Consider the following 14,068-nt stretch of genomic DNA (forward strand, 5'->3'; position numbering starts at 1 on the left):
CTTTCCTGTCCATATACCTATCTAATTTTACTTTAAATGACAATACTGAACTTGCCTCTACCACTTCTACTGGAAGCTCGTTCCACACAGCTACCACTCTCTGAGTAAAGAAATTCCCCCTCATGTTACCCCTAAACTTTTGCCCCCTAACTCTCAATTCATGTCCTCTTGTTTGAATCTCCCCTACTCTCAATGGAAAAAGCCTATACATGTCAACTCGATCTATCCCCCTCATTATTTTAAATACCTCTATCAAGTCTCCCCTCAACCTTCTACACTCCAAAGAATAAAGACCTAACTTGTTCAGCCTTTCCCTGTAACTTAGGTACTGAAACCCAGGTAACATTCTAGTAAATCTCCTCTGTACTCTCTCTATTTTGTTGAAATCTTTCCTATAATTCGGTGACCAGAACTGTACACAATACTCCAAATTTGGCCTTACCAATGCCTTGTACAATTTTAACATTACATCCCAACTCCTATACTCAATGCTCTGATTTATAAAGGCCAGCATACCAAAAGCTTTCTTCACCACCCTATCGACATGAGATTCCACCTTCAGGGAACTATGCACCATTATTCCTAGATCACTCTGCTGTAATGTATTCTTCAATGCCCTACCATTGACCATGTATGTCCTATTTGGATTATTCCTACCAAAATGTAGCACCTCACACTTATCAGCATTAAACTCCATCTGCCATCATTCAGCCCACTCTTCTAACTGGCCTAAATCTCTCTGCAAACTTTGAAAACCTACTTCATTATCCACAACACCACCTACCTTAGTATCATCTGCATACTTACTAATCCAATTTACCACCCCATCATCCAGATCATTAATGTACATGACAAACAACATTGGACCCAATACAGATCCCTGAGGCACACCACTAGGCACCGGCCTCCAACCTGACAAACAGTTATCCACCACTATTCTCTGGCATCTCCCATCTAGCCACTGTTGAATCCATTTTACTACTTTAATATTAATACCTAACGATTGAACCTTCCTAACTAACCTTCCATGCGGAACCTTGTCAAAGGCCTTACTGAAGTCCATATAGACAACATCCACTGCTTTACCCTTGTCAACTTTCCTCGTAACCTCTTCAAAAAATTCAATAAGATTTGTCAAACATGACCTTTCACGCACAAATCCATGCTGACTATTCCTAATCAGACCCTGTCTATCCAGATAATTATATAAACCATCTCTAAGAATACTTTCCATTAATTTACCCACCACTGACGTCAAACTGATAGGCCTATAATTGCTAGGTTTACTCTTAGAACCCTTTTTAAACAATGGAACCATATGAGCAATACGCCAATCCTCCGGCACCATCCCCGTTTCTAATGACATTTGTAATATTTCTGTCAGAGCCCCTGCTATTTCTACACCAACTTCCCTCAAGGTCCTAGGGATATCCTGTCAGGACCCAGAGATTTATCCACTTTTATATTCCTTAAAGGTGCCAGTACTTCCTCGTCTTTAATTGTCATAGTTTCCATAACTTCCCTACTTGTTTCCCTTACCTTACACAATTCAATATCCTTCTCCTTAGTGAATACCAAAGAAAAGAAATTGTTCAAAATCTCCCCCATCTCTTTCGGCTCCACACATAGCTGTCCACCCTGATTTTCTAAGGGACCAATTTTATCCCTCACTATCCTTTTGCCATTAATCTAACTGTAGAAACTCTTCAGATTTATTTTCACATTACTTGCCAAAGCAACCTCGTATCTTCTTTTAGCTTTTCTAATTTCTTTCTTAAGATTCTTTTTACATTCTGTATATTCCTCCAGCACCTCATTTACTCCATGCTGCCTATATTTATTATAGATCTCCCTCTTTTTCCGAACCAAGTTTCCAATATCCCTTGAAAACCATGGCGCTCTCAAACTTTTAACCTTTCCTTTCAACCTAACAGGAACATAAAGATTCTGTACCCTCAAAATTTCACCTTTAAATGACCTCCATTTCTCTATTACATCCTTCCCATAAAATAAATTGTCCCAATCCACTCCTTTTAAGTCCTTTCGCATCTCCTCAAAGTTAGCCTTTCTCCAATCAAAAATCTCAACCCTGGGTCCAGTCCTATCCTTCTCCATAATTATATTGAAACTAATGGTATTGTGATCACTGGATTTGAAGTGCTCCCCACCTGACCTATCTCATTCCCTAACAGGAGATCCAACACTGCCCCTGGTCTAGTCGGTACCTCTATGTATTGCTGCAAAAAACTATCCTGCACATATTTTACAAACTCCAAACCATCCAGCTCTTTTACAGAATGGGCTTCCCAGTCTATGTGTGGAAAATTAAAATCTCCCACAATCACAACCTTGTGCTTACTACAAATATCTGCTATCTCCTTACAAAGTTGCTCCTCCAATTCTCGCTCCCCATTAGGTGGTCTATAATACACCCCTATAAGTGTTACTACACCTTTCCCATTCCTCAATTCCACCCGAATAGCCTCCCTAGGTGAGACCTCTAATCTATCCTGCCATATCACCGCTGTGATATTTTCTCAGACAAGCAATGCAACACCTCCTCCTCTTACCCCTCTGATTCTATCACACCTGAAGCAACAAAACCCAGGAATATTTAGTTGCCAATCATACCCCTCCTGCAACCATGTTTCACTAATAGCTACAACATCATATTTCCAGGTATCAATCCATACTCTAAGCTCATCCACCTTTCTTACAATGCTCCTAGCATTAAAATAGATGCATTTACGAAAATCTTCCTCTCTGTTTATCCCCAACGATGCGATCAACTTTATTATCTTTTTCTTTCTTCTCCCATACATCTTCGGTCCGAGCGCTCCCCTTCTCTATCACCTGCTTATCCTCCCTCACACACTGTCTACTAGCTTTCTCTATTTGTGAACTAACCTCCTCTCCCCTAGTCTCTTCAAATTGATTCCCACCCTCCAACCATTCTAGTTTAAAATCTCCCCAGTAGCCTTAGCAAATCTCCCCACCAGGATATTGGTCCCCTAGGATTCAAGTGTAACCCGTCCTTTTTGTACAGGTCGCACCTGCCCCAAAAGAGGTCCCGATGATCCAGAAACTTGAATCCCTGCTCCCTGCTCCAAACCCTCAGCCACGCATTTATCCTCCACCTCATTCCAATCCTACTCTCACTGTTGCATGGCACAGGCAGTAACTACCTTTGTGGTCCTTCTTCTCAACTGCCTTCCTAACTCCCTGTAGTCTTCTTTCAGGACCTCTTCTCTTTTCCTACCTGTCATTGGTACCTATATGTACCATGACCTCTGGCTCCTCACCCTCCCAACTTCAGGATATCTTGGACGCAATCAGAAACATCCCGAACCCTGGCACCAGGGAGGCTAACTACCATCCGGGTCTCCTGATCACATCCACAGAGTCACCTATCTGACCCCCAAACTATCGAGTCCCCTATTACTACTGCCTTCCTCTTCCTTTCCCTACCCTTCTGAGCTACAGGACCGGACTTCGTGCCAGAGGTACAGCCACTGTTGCTTCCCCCAGGTAGGCTGTCCCCCCCCCCCCAACAGTACTCAAACAGGAGTACTTATTGTCAAGGGGTACAGCCACTGGGGTACTCTCTAGTACCTGACTCTTCCCCCTCCTAACGGTGACCCATCTGTCTGCCTCCCGTGGTCCTGGTGTGACCACTTGCCTGTAACTCCTCTCTATCAACTCCTCACTCTCCCTGACCAGACGAAGGTCATTGAGCTGCAGCTCCAGTTCCCTAACATGGTCCCTTAGGAGCTGCAGCTCGGCGCACCTGGCGCAGATGTGGACATCCAGGAGGCTAGGAGACTCCAGGACCTCCCACATCCGACACCGAGAACAACAAGCTGCCCTCACAGTCATACTTCCCCTTTCCTCAACTAACAGGAAAAACTGAAACCTAAACCTACCTTGCCTCGCTCGCTTCCACCTAAGCCCACTGAGCCCAAGCTCAAGCCCTTAAGCCTTCACTCTGCTTCCGGCTCACTGTTAATTTCTCTCTGAATTTTTTTTACCCCGTTTCTGCCCTTTTTGTTCCATCGTTAGCCCAATGATAGGCACACTGCAGACAAATGGGACTGGCCATTAACCAATATGATGTTTCTTAACATCCATATCTAGTATTCTGAAAGCAAAATGTACTTTTGGCATGGAAGATTATTGTTGTAAAATAAATTTTTTTTTATGTAGGCCTTCAAGGATATTTTTCTAATTTTATTAATGTTGGCAAAATCAGTTAATTGAAACTACAAAATCTTTGCTTAATAAAATGTATCAATTTTAGTTTCACGAGCAACCACAGTAAATCAAAATAACAGGAAAGTCGCAGGCTGATACAATGTCCATGCAATGATCCTACAATCTGCAGAGTGAAGCTGTTTCATGCTTTTAAATCTATTAACAAGGATTTCAGAAGGATATAAGCACTGACCTGTTAGAAACGCTGAACAAGGCAGGTCTTAACTCTATATTCTTTGACATGATAATAAATTTTGTCATTGATTCTGATACATTATTCAAACGTACAACTGGAGCTGAAGCAAACCTATTTTGCGGTCTGCTAGGAAATGAGTTTAGGACTAAAAGCAAGCCTGTCAGTCACAATGTCTCACTTGCTTTGCCTTTATCAAGGCTATTCACTACTTGGCTGAATACAGACCATTCAGCAAATTACTGCTAGATGGCACGGCCTCTGGAGCTAAACCTTTCAAACTGAACAACTTCATAGAAATCTTGATCTTCTTTCTCTGAATTATGACTACTTGTGGGTGGGAGTGCACGTAACGGATAATCTCACCCAGTCCCTCAACAGCATCCCTTTGGTCAAGAAAGTACAGCAGCATCTCCACTTCCTGAGGAGATTGAGGTGAGTGAACTGCCCCCCCCACCCACCTCCATTCTAACCAACTTTTACAGGAGCAGTTTCGAGTGTGTCCTGACCAGCTGTATCACTGTCTGTTATGGGAATTGCAAAGCATCTAATTCAAGTCCCTACAAAGGACTGTGAAGATTCCTGAGAAGATTACTGGGATCTCTCTTCCACCCATCAGACATATTTATTAAGAGCACTGCCTATGCTGGGCCCTTAGCATTGTTAATGATCCCTCCCATTTGTTCAACAATCTATTTGACCCCCTACCATCAGGCAGGAGGTACCATAGCATTAAGACAAGAATTGTTAGGATAGGAAACAGCTTCTTTCCCCAGGCTGTAAAGCTATTAAACTCCCTGCCATCATCCAGGTCTCATCACTAATGATGTGCCAGTGGTGCTAAACTGTTTACTTCATAAACATGTTGTAAATGCATCTTATTATTTGTTAATTTACTAGTGGTAATATTACTTTATGTGTTCTGTGTGTATATATACTGTGTGTATATATGTACTGTGTTGTGCACCTTAGTCTAGAGGAACATGGATTTGTTTGGTGCTATACATATGTACAGCTGAATGACAATAAACTCATCTTGAACTTTAACTTTTGCTCCATTACCACCTTTTTTCCCAACAATATCACTAAATTAATCAGTATATCTGAGAAAAAAGAGCAACACACCACAAAGTGCTGGAGGAACTCAGCACTTTGTGTTTGTTGCTCAAGATTTCCATCATCTGCAGAATCTTTTGTGTTTCTGAGAAAATGGGGTTGGTCAATAAACTGTGCATTTTGAAAACCACAATCAACAAGCTGAAAGCAAACTGTAAGTTCTGTGTGGGTGCTACATATTGTTGGCTCTGAATTTTATTTCTAGAAAAAAAATGAAGCCTAAATAACTTTAAAAGAACCATAGCAATAGCTTTAGACTTGAGAATTCTTTAGACTTAACTAGCCAACCTAACTATGAACAAACATGGTGCATTTGCATCTTACTTATTATTATACCTTGTAACTATCCTCCTTCCCCTTCCCCCACTGATTTTATACAGGGTCTTCCCCCTTCCTTTCTAATCCTGCAGGTGGTCTAGACTTGAAATGTTGACTATCTATTCATTTCTATTGATACTGCCTGATCTGCTGAGTTCCTCCAGTATTTTGTTGTGTTACTTTGGACTTGCAGCATCTGCAGAATTTCTTGTGTTTTTTTTATTATGAAGAATCTACTCAATTCATTTTTGAAACTTACTGTTCCACCAACAGTGACAGTACTTCTTTCATCCTTCAATATAACACTCCAACTAAAATAATTTCCTCTATTGATATAAATCTGGAAATACTATCCCTCATAATTAAATTCTAGTTGGAAAGCTTACTTAAATCCTGTGTCTATAAATATGACAAACAAATGTAACTAGAGTAACAAAGCGGAAAACACAAGAGACAAAAAGAAAACAAAAGAGGACCAAGACAAAAACCTAATAAACCTGTGACCCAAGCCTAAATCAGCTCTACAACCCCTGTTTCAGTGTGACAAGTTGTCATTTATCCAAACACAACAATACAACTGAACGTGGGCAATGGTAGATCATGAGAAGCAATATAAACCATGTTGCGCTCATCAGACACTGATTTGATTTTCCATTCACCAAATAACAAAAGACAAACAAAAGGCGAAACAAATTATAAAGGAAGATCTTTTTTCTTTTTCGATGCAAAGGCCATCTGGTAACATGTCAAGCAGAAACATATACCAGCACCTTAGGCAAATGCATTTATGAAATCTTGTAACTTGTGATTAAAACTATTCTTTCATACAGTGATTTATAGTCCTACAACCAATGATCAAGAACAGTGCTACCAATGTGCTGCCTCTTGCAATTATCTTTTATCACCACCACTGACAGTTTACACACAAATCTGCAGCCGTTTCTTAATTCATTCAATATTGATCAAAGAAATGCCAAAGTAGCTACCATTTTTGAAAGGTCAGAGATCTAATAACAAGCATTTCAGATTACTGAAAGAACAAACATTAACATAAAATAAAACATTAATACAAAAAGCAGCAATGATCTCAGCTGCCATTGGTCTAAATAGTTATAATGGGAGTTATGATAATAAATCTTATCAGTTCTCTGTTAGTCTTCAAACTGTGATCAATGAGGATGGACAATTAGATAAATCTACTCTATGAAAGAACTAAAATTGAACTGATTGCTCCAATTCATAGAATTACAGAGAAATAAAGATGGGTGGCTAAATATTTAATGCCACAAGAGACCCCAAAAACAAAGCAAATTTAATTTAGCTTGAGCAGATGTCAGATAGAAGCTTTTCCATTATCAACCATACCCAGATCAGTCACCAGTTTAAAAACACATATACTACAGACAGAATTAATGAAAAGAATACAATGAAGATTCACAATGTACAAAATTAACTTTCTGCAACACAAATTAGCAACTAAGCAGTATGACTGTAGATTCAGGTAATTCAAAAATATTAAAAAGTCATTTAGAATTAAGGTATCCAACAGAATATAATGCTATTTCCTATCAAGGGGTATTTTATAAAAATATTTAGTTTCTCAAACACTTAATATTATGCGATATTCCATACTACGTATTTGTTTAACCTTTGTGGTGTGATCAAGGAATAGCCAAACGACATCTGTAAAGTTAAAATATATAGTGGGTTATTCGCACTTCAAATGTGCCTTTCACCAGTAGTAAGCATCCTAGTCACAAGAATCTACCATGCACCCATCAACTTCTTGGCAATTTTAGCTAAAGCCACTTGAAAATGGGAAAGACTCCATTGTTCCTGCTCTCTGATAGATCAGGAGCTTTGCAGCACATCATGCAAAGATTAAATCTTTCTCTATTCTGCATAAACCAGAATGTTTGGGGTGAACAGAAAGACAGGAAAGATTATGATGTTTTCCCTTTGATTCATTTGAGATTAGATGACACCTGTATGTAGAATATGATAAATCGATCAGAGAGTCAAATCCATGCAAATTGCAAGTATTCAGAACATGCTTGATTTCAAGAACAACTTCTCACAAAAGCAGCTTATCGATCTCTGTGTGTATTTGCAGAATCAAGGGGAAAAAAACCACCTAAACACAGAACACCCTCAATCCAATTACGAAGAGTACAAAAACAAGCAACTCACACTCCACACATTAGTGTTGGCATTTTTAAACCATGAATATTCAGGACTCCACTCTATCAAAAACGTTAATTGCTCAAGTTGAAAAAGATTCCATAGTGAAGTCAATGAACAGAGTGGGATCTGATTTAGTATTTTCATTGCAAGTCGTGTAAATCAAAATGACCACACATCAATTAAGAAAATTAACTACATTTTCAATGATGGAACTTTTGGTAACAACAAATGCTACAGAGTTATGTTACTAATGATGATCTCTATACCAGGATCAAAGATTATGCCAAACAGTAACAATGAGCATTGATAAAATATTTATGATTAGAGAACATATAACAGTATAACACCTTTGGCTCACGATATCTGTACCAACCATACCAATTTAAACTGCACATGGTCTATATGGTCTACATGCCTCTTTAAATGTTGTCTCCTTCCACTGGCAGTGCATTTCAAGTATCTACCACTCATTATGTATAAAAAGCAATTCTGTAAATCTTCTCATTCACAATTTAAACCTATGCCCTTTAGTAATGACTTTTCCTCCTTGGGAAATATGTCTGACTCTATACCTTATTAATGCTTCTCATACTTCTATCAGTTTGCACCTCAGCCTCCAACACTCCCAAGAAAACAATCCAATTTTCCCAACTTTTCCACGAAGCTAATACTCTCTAATCTAGGCAGTATCCTGGTGCTTCTCCTCTGCACCCTTTTCAAGCCTCCACATCTACATATAGTGACCATAACGATATATAATATTCCAAATATGCCCTAACCAAAATTCTATACAACTGCAATATGACTTGCCAATTATTTACTCTGTGCCTCAACTGATGAAGGCAAGTGTGTCATCTGTCTTCTGCCCTATTTACTTTGTTGTCACTTTCAGGGAGCTATGGACTTGCTCCCCAGAGTTCTACCATTTACGGTACACCTTCCTTTTTCATTTGACCTCTCAACACGCAACATCCTTTACTTTTCCAGATTAATCTCCATCTATCATTTCTTTGTCTATATTTCCAACTGGTCTATATCTTGCCATATTCATTGAAAATCTTTCTCACTGTCCCCAAGGCCACCAATTTTTGCAGAAACTGCAAACTTACTAAACAGCTCACTTTGCATTTTTTCCAGATCACTTAATACAAACAACATTTAACTTACGAAACACCACTGGTCACAGATCTCCTGTCAAAATAACACCTCCTCCAGAAGTACCCCCTGTCACCATAAAACCCATGCACATTAATCTTTTGGAACACCAATGATAAGAGATCTTGTCAAATGCTTTCATGAGTAACAACCATTGCCTCACCCTCAGTGATCTTGGTCAGTTCCTCAAAGAACGCTAAGACATAACCTCCTCTGCACAAAGCCATGCTGACAATCCCTAATAATTCTATGTCTTCTCCATATTTGAGCATATTACGGTACGTATATCCTTTTACAACCTTCTCAAATCATCTCCCTACAACTGATACATGGCGCACTAACTTATAATTTTCTGGTCTGTCCACGTTGCCCTTCTTAAATAAAGGAACAACAGTAGCTATTCTCCAGTCCGCTATCTAGGACCTTGCCTCTGGCTAAAAAAAGACGTAAAGATTTCTGTCAAAGCCCTAACAGTCTCCCCTTGTCTCTCTCAATATCCTAGGACAGATCCCATCAGGCCCTGGGGACTTATCCACCTTAATGTCCTTCAAGGGACTCAAACACCTCCTAAATCTTGATATACTAATCACCCTCTCCATGAAAAGGCTGCCACTCAGATTCTTTTAAATCTTTACCCTCTAACCTTAAATCTATGCTCTCCAGTTTCCTCCACCCAGGGGGAAAAAGACTGTGTTCTTCCACCTTATTTATGCCTTTTTGATTTTACATACTTCAGTAAGGTCAGCCCTCAACTCCTATGCTCATTGAGGCCCTCCACTTTTATATAAACTGATCTACAAAACAAGTGCTGTAAAGTACCAATAATTTAAAAAAGAAATTGATGTATCCTTTACAAAATGTGCAAAAATGTTCCAGAAACTCATGAACACTATGTAACCAATAGTGATGCAGAGTTGAAAGGAAACATAACATAGAAAGATGGAAACACGAGGAAATCTGCTGATGCTGGAAATTCAAACAACACACACAAAATGCTGGTGGAACACAGCAGGCTAGGCAGCATCTATAGAGAGAAGCGCTGTCGACGTTTCAGGCCGAGACCCTTCGTCAGGACTAACCGAAAGGAAAGATAGTAAGAGATTTGAAAGTAGTGGGGGGACGGGGAAATGCAAAATGATAGGAGAAGACCGGAGGGGGTGGGATGAAGCTAAGAGCTGGAAAGGTGATTGGCGAAAGTGATACAGAGCTGGAGAAGGGAAAGGATCATGGGACGGGAGGCCTCAGGAGAAAGAAAGGAAGTGGGGGGGAAGCACCAGAGGGTGTTGGAGAACAGGCAAACAACTAAATATGTCAGGGATGGGGTAAGAAGGGGAGGAGGGGCATTAACGGAAGTTAGAGAAGTCAATGTTCATGCCATCAGGTTGGAGGCTACCTAGGCGGTATATAAGGTGTTGTTCCTCCAACCTGAGTTTGGATTCATTTTGACAATAGAGGAGGCCATGGATAGACATATCAGAATGGGAATGGGATGTGGAATTAAAATGTGTGGCCACTGGGAGATCCTGCTTTTTCTGGCGGACCGAGCGTAGGTGTTCCGTGAAATGGTCTCCCAGTCTGCGTTGGGTCTCACCAATATATAAAAGGCCACACCGGGAGCACCGGACGCAGTATACCACACCAGCCGACTCACAGGTGAAGTGTCGCCTCACCTGGAAGGACTGTCTGGGGCCCTGAATGGTGGTGAGGGAGGAAGTGTAAGGGCAGGTGTAGCACTTGTTCTGTTTACAAGGATAAGTGCCAGGAGGGAGATTGGTGGGAAGGGATGGGGAGGATGAGTGGACAAGGGAGTCGCGTAGGGAGTGATCCCTGCGAAAAGCAGAAAGAGAGGGGGAGGGAAAAATGTGTTTGGTAGTGGGATCCCGTTGGAGGTGATGGAAGTTACGGAGAATTATATGTTGGACCTGGAGGCTGGTGGGGTGGTAGGTAAGGACAAGGGGAACCCTATCCCGAGTGGGGTGGCGGGTGGATGGGGTGAGGGCAGATGTGCCGGAAATAGGAGAGATGCGTTTGAGAGCAGAGTTGATGGTGGACGAAGGGAAGCCCCTTTGTTTAAAAAAGGAAGACATCTCCTTCGTCCTGGAAAGAAAAGCCTCATCCTGAGAGCAGATGCGGCGGAGACGGAGGAATAGAAAGATGGAAGAGTGCTCAGGAGAGAAACCTGTTCTGTGCCATAATGTTCTGTGTTTTAAAGGAAAAGCAAAGGTAAATGACTGACATTCGTGAATTATAGTCCACCTGTTGTATCAGTAGCTGATAATCATGTGACACAACTTAGTATAAACATTTATAACTAAATTATCTTGATATATTAAAACGTCAATGAACAGATATATAGAGTGCTGAAACGAAAGTTGAAATGTACAGAAAACAAAATTTCCTGGAAAAGGTGTACAGATAATAGTTCAAGGCACAATATATTACATTCTAGAGTCATAGAGAAGTATAGCACAGAATTAGGCCCTTCGGCTCAGCTAGTCCATGCCAAAACCACTTAAACTGCCTACTCCTATCGACCTGCACTAGGACCATAGCCCTCCATATCCCTACTATCCATGTACCTATCCAAACCTCTTAAATGTTGAAATCAAGCTCGCATGCACCTCTTGCGCTGGCAGCTCATTCCACACTCTCAGGACCCTCTGAGTGAAGAAACTTCCCCTCATGTTCCTCTTAAACTTCTCACCTTTCACCCTTAACCCATGACTTCTGGTTGTAGTTCCATTCAACTTCAGTGGAAAAAGCCTGCTTGCATTTACCATATCTATACCCCTCAATTTTCTATACCTCTATCAAATCTCCTATCAATCTTCCATGTTCTAAAGAACTCAGTCCTAACCTATTCATTCTTTCCTTACAACTAAAGTCTTCCTGACCTGACAACATCCTTCTAAATTTTTTCTGCGCTCTTTCAAACTTGTTTACATCTTTCCTGTAGGTCGGTGATCTGCACGCAATACTCCAGATTAGGGTTCACCAACGTCTTATACAACTTTAACATAACATCCCACTGTACTTAAAACATTGATTTATGAAAGCCAAAGTGCCAAAACCTTTCTTTTGGATGATTATAATGCACAACAGCTATTAGATCAGGATAAACTAACAAAACAGCAAAATAGTTTGCAATGAATCCTTCTTTCTATGTTTTTCTTTTAAACACCGTGGAATACAAATTTATCCTAAGCAGTAGTGTGAAATGAGCAAAACAAAACAAGTTTGAGTGCTGATTTGCCACAATCCATTTTCCCTCCTCTCAATGCAGTATTATAATATGTACCATACAGTACATACTTTGTCAATGAATCATAGTCATACAGCACTATAGCACAGAAAAGGGCCCTTCAGCCTATCTATTCTGTGCCAAACTATTATTCTGCCTATTCCCATCAACCTGTCCCAGGACCATTGCCCTCCATTCCATATACTCATATAAATTTCCCTTAAATGCTGTAATCAAACCCACATCCACCACCTTCCTGTCAGCTCTTTCCATTCTCACATCACCTCTGAGTGAAGAAATTCCACTTCAGGATCCCCTTACTTATTTTACCTTTTGCCCTTAACCTATGACATCTAGTTCTCAATTCACCCAACCTCAGGGTAAATGGAAGTAAGCTTTTACCCCTCATAATTTTGTATACCTCTATTAAATCTCTCCTCGTTCTTCTTCACTCCCGGGAATAAAGAACAAACCGATGCAACCTTCCCCTATAACTCTGGTTCTCAAATCCCAGCAACATCCATGCAAGTTTTCTCTGCACTCTGTCAATCTTATTGATATCTTACTTGTAGGCAGGTGACCAGAATTAGGCCTCACCAAAGTCTTATACAATTTCAACATAACATTTCAACTCTTATATCCAATAATTTGATTTACAAAAGTCAATGTGCCTCTATACCTATGGCGCCATATTCAGGAATTATGGATTTGTATTCCCAGATCCTTCTGTTTCTGTCATGCTCCTCAGTGCCCTACTGCTCACTGTGCAAGTTGCAACTTGGTTTGTCCTCCCAAACTGCAACACCTCATAATTGTCTGCATTAAATTCTATCTGCCATTCCTCAGCCTATTTTTCAGCTGATCCAGACCCTGCTGCAAGCTTTGATAGCTTTCCTCGCTGTCCTCTATGCTGCTCAGAAGAGGGAAACCAAGGAGAGGGATCTGGGGATTCTTTCTCTCCTTGGTTTCCCTGTTTCTTACAATTGTAGTTCTGTAAGATCTGCATTTGGACTGCTGATACTGCACATAACCTATTAACAGTGAAGTATATTAAGAGGAAAACAAATTTCACTGAATTTCAATGCATGATATGTTTAGTACATGCTGGTATGTTCAATATCTCTTACCGTTAGTGTGAATATCTTTCCATCCTGAAGTCTTCATACTTGTGAGTGAGTTGGTATTATTAAAAAAAGGGTAACTAATGAAACTGGTAAACTTTTGACCAAAAGCCGCCAACTGAACCCTTGCTCCATTAGCTCTAAAGAAACATCTCGGGATTTATTTTCTACTTTATTAAATCACTACAATTTGATTGGTTAAACTAGTTCAAATTAACACAACGAGCACTGCATCAAACATTACTTAAAAATGCAATCTCCTGTACTGAAATCATCAGACAAGATCAGGCAACAAAATTATTAAGGGACTCAGTTAATTAAAAAAATACTTCAATAGTCATTCTGACAAAATTATGTTACGTATGGATCTACTGGTACCTCTGGAGATTCTTCAACATATGAAACTCTTTCCTTATATAGCAGCATGTGCATCAAATCTCAGTTTCATAGGAGCCCACTGACAGGTCTAATGAGGCCTAAAACTAAACA

At 40.2% G+C, this 14,068-nt stretch overlaps 1 protein-coding gene across 4 annotated transcripts in view; it reads right to left on the bottom strand.

Moving 5' to 3' along the window:
* The window catches only part of prickle2b (prickle homolog 2b), a 210,387-nt gene that overhangs the window by 125,620 nt on the left and 70,699 nt on the right, over positions 1-14,068 (bottom strand). The gene's annotated exons all lie outside the window — the stretch shown is intronic.

Source organism: Hemitrygon akajei, chromosome 19 (assembly GCF_048418815.1).
Source record: "Hemitrygon akajei chromosome 19, sHemAka1.3, whole genome shotgun sequence".
Lineage (NCBI taxonomy): Eukaryota > Metazoa > Chordata > Chondrichthyes > Myliobatiformes > Dasyatidae > Hemitrygon > Hemitrygon akajei.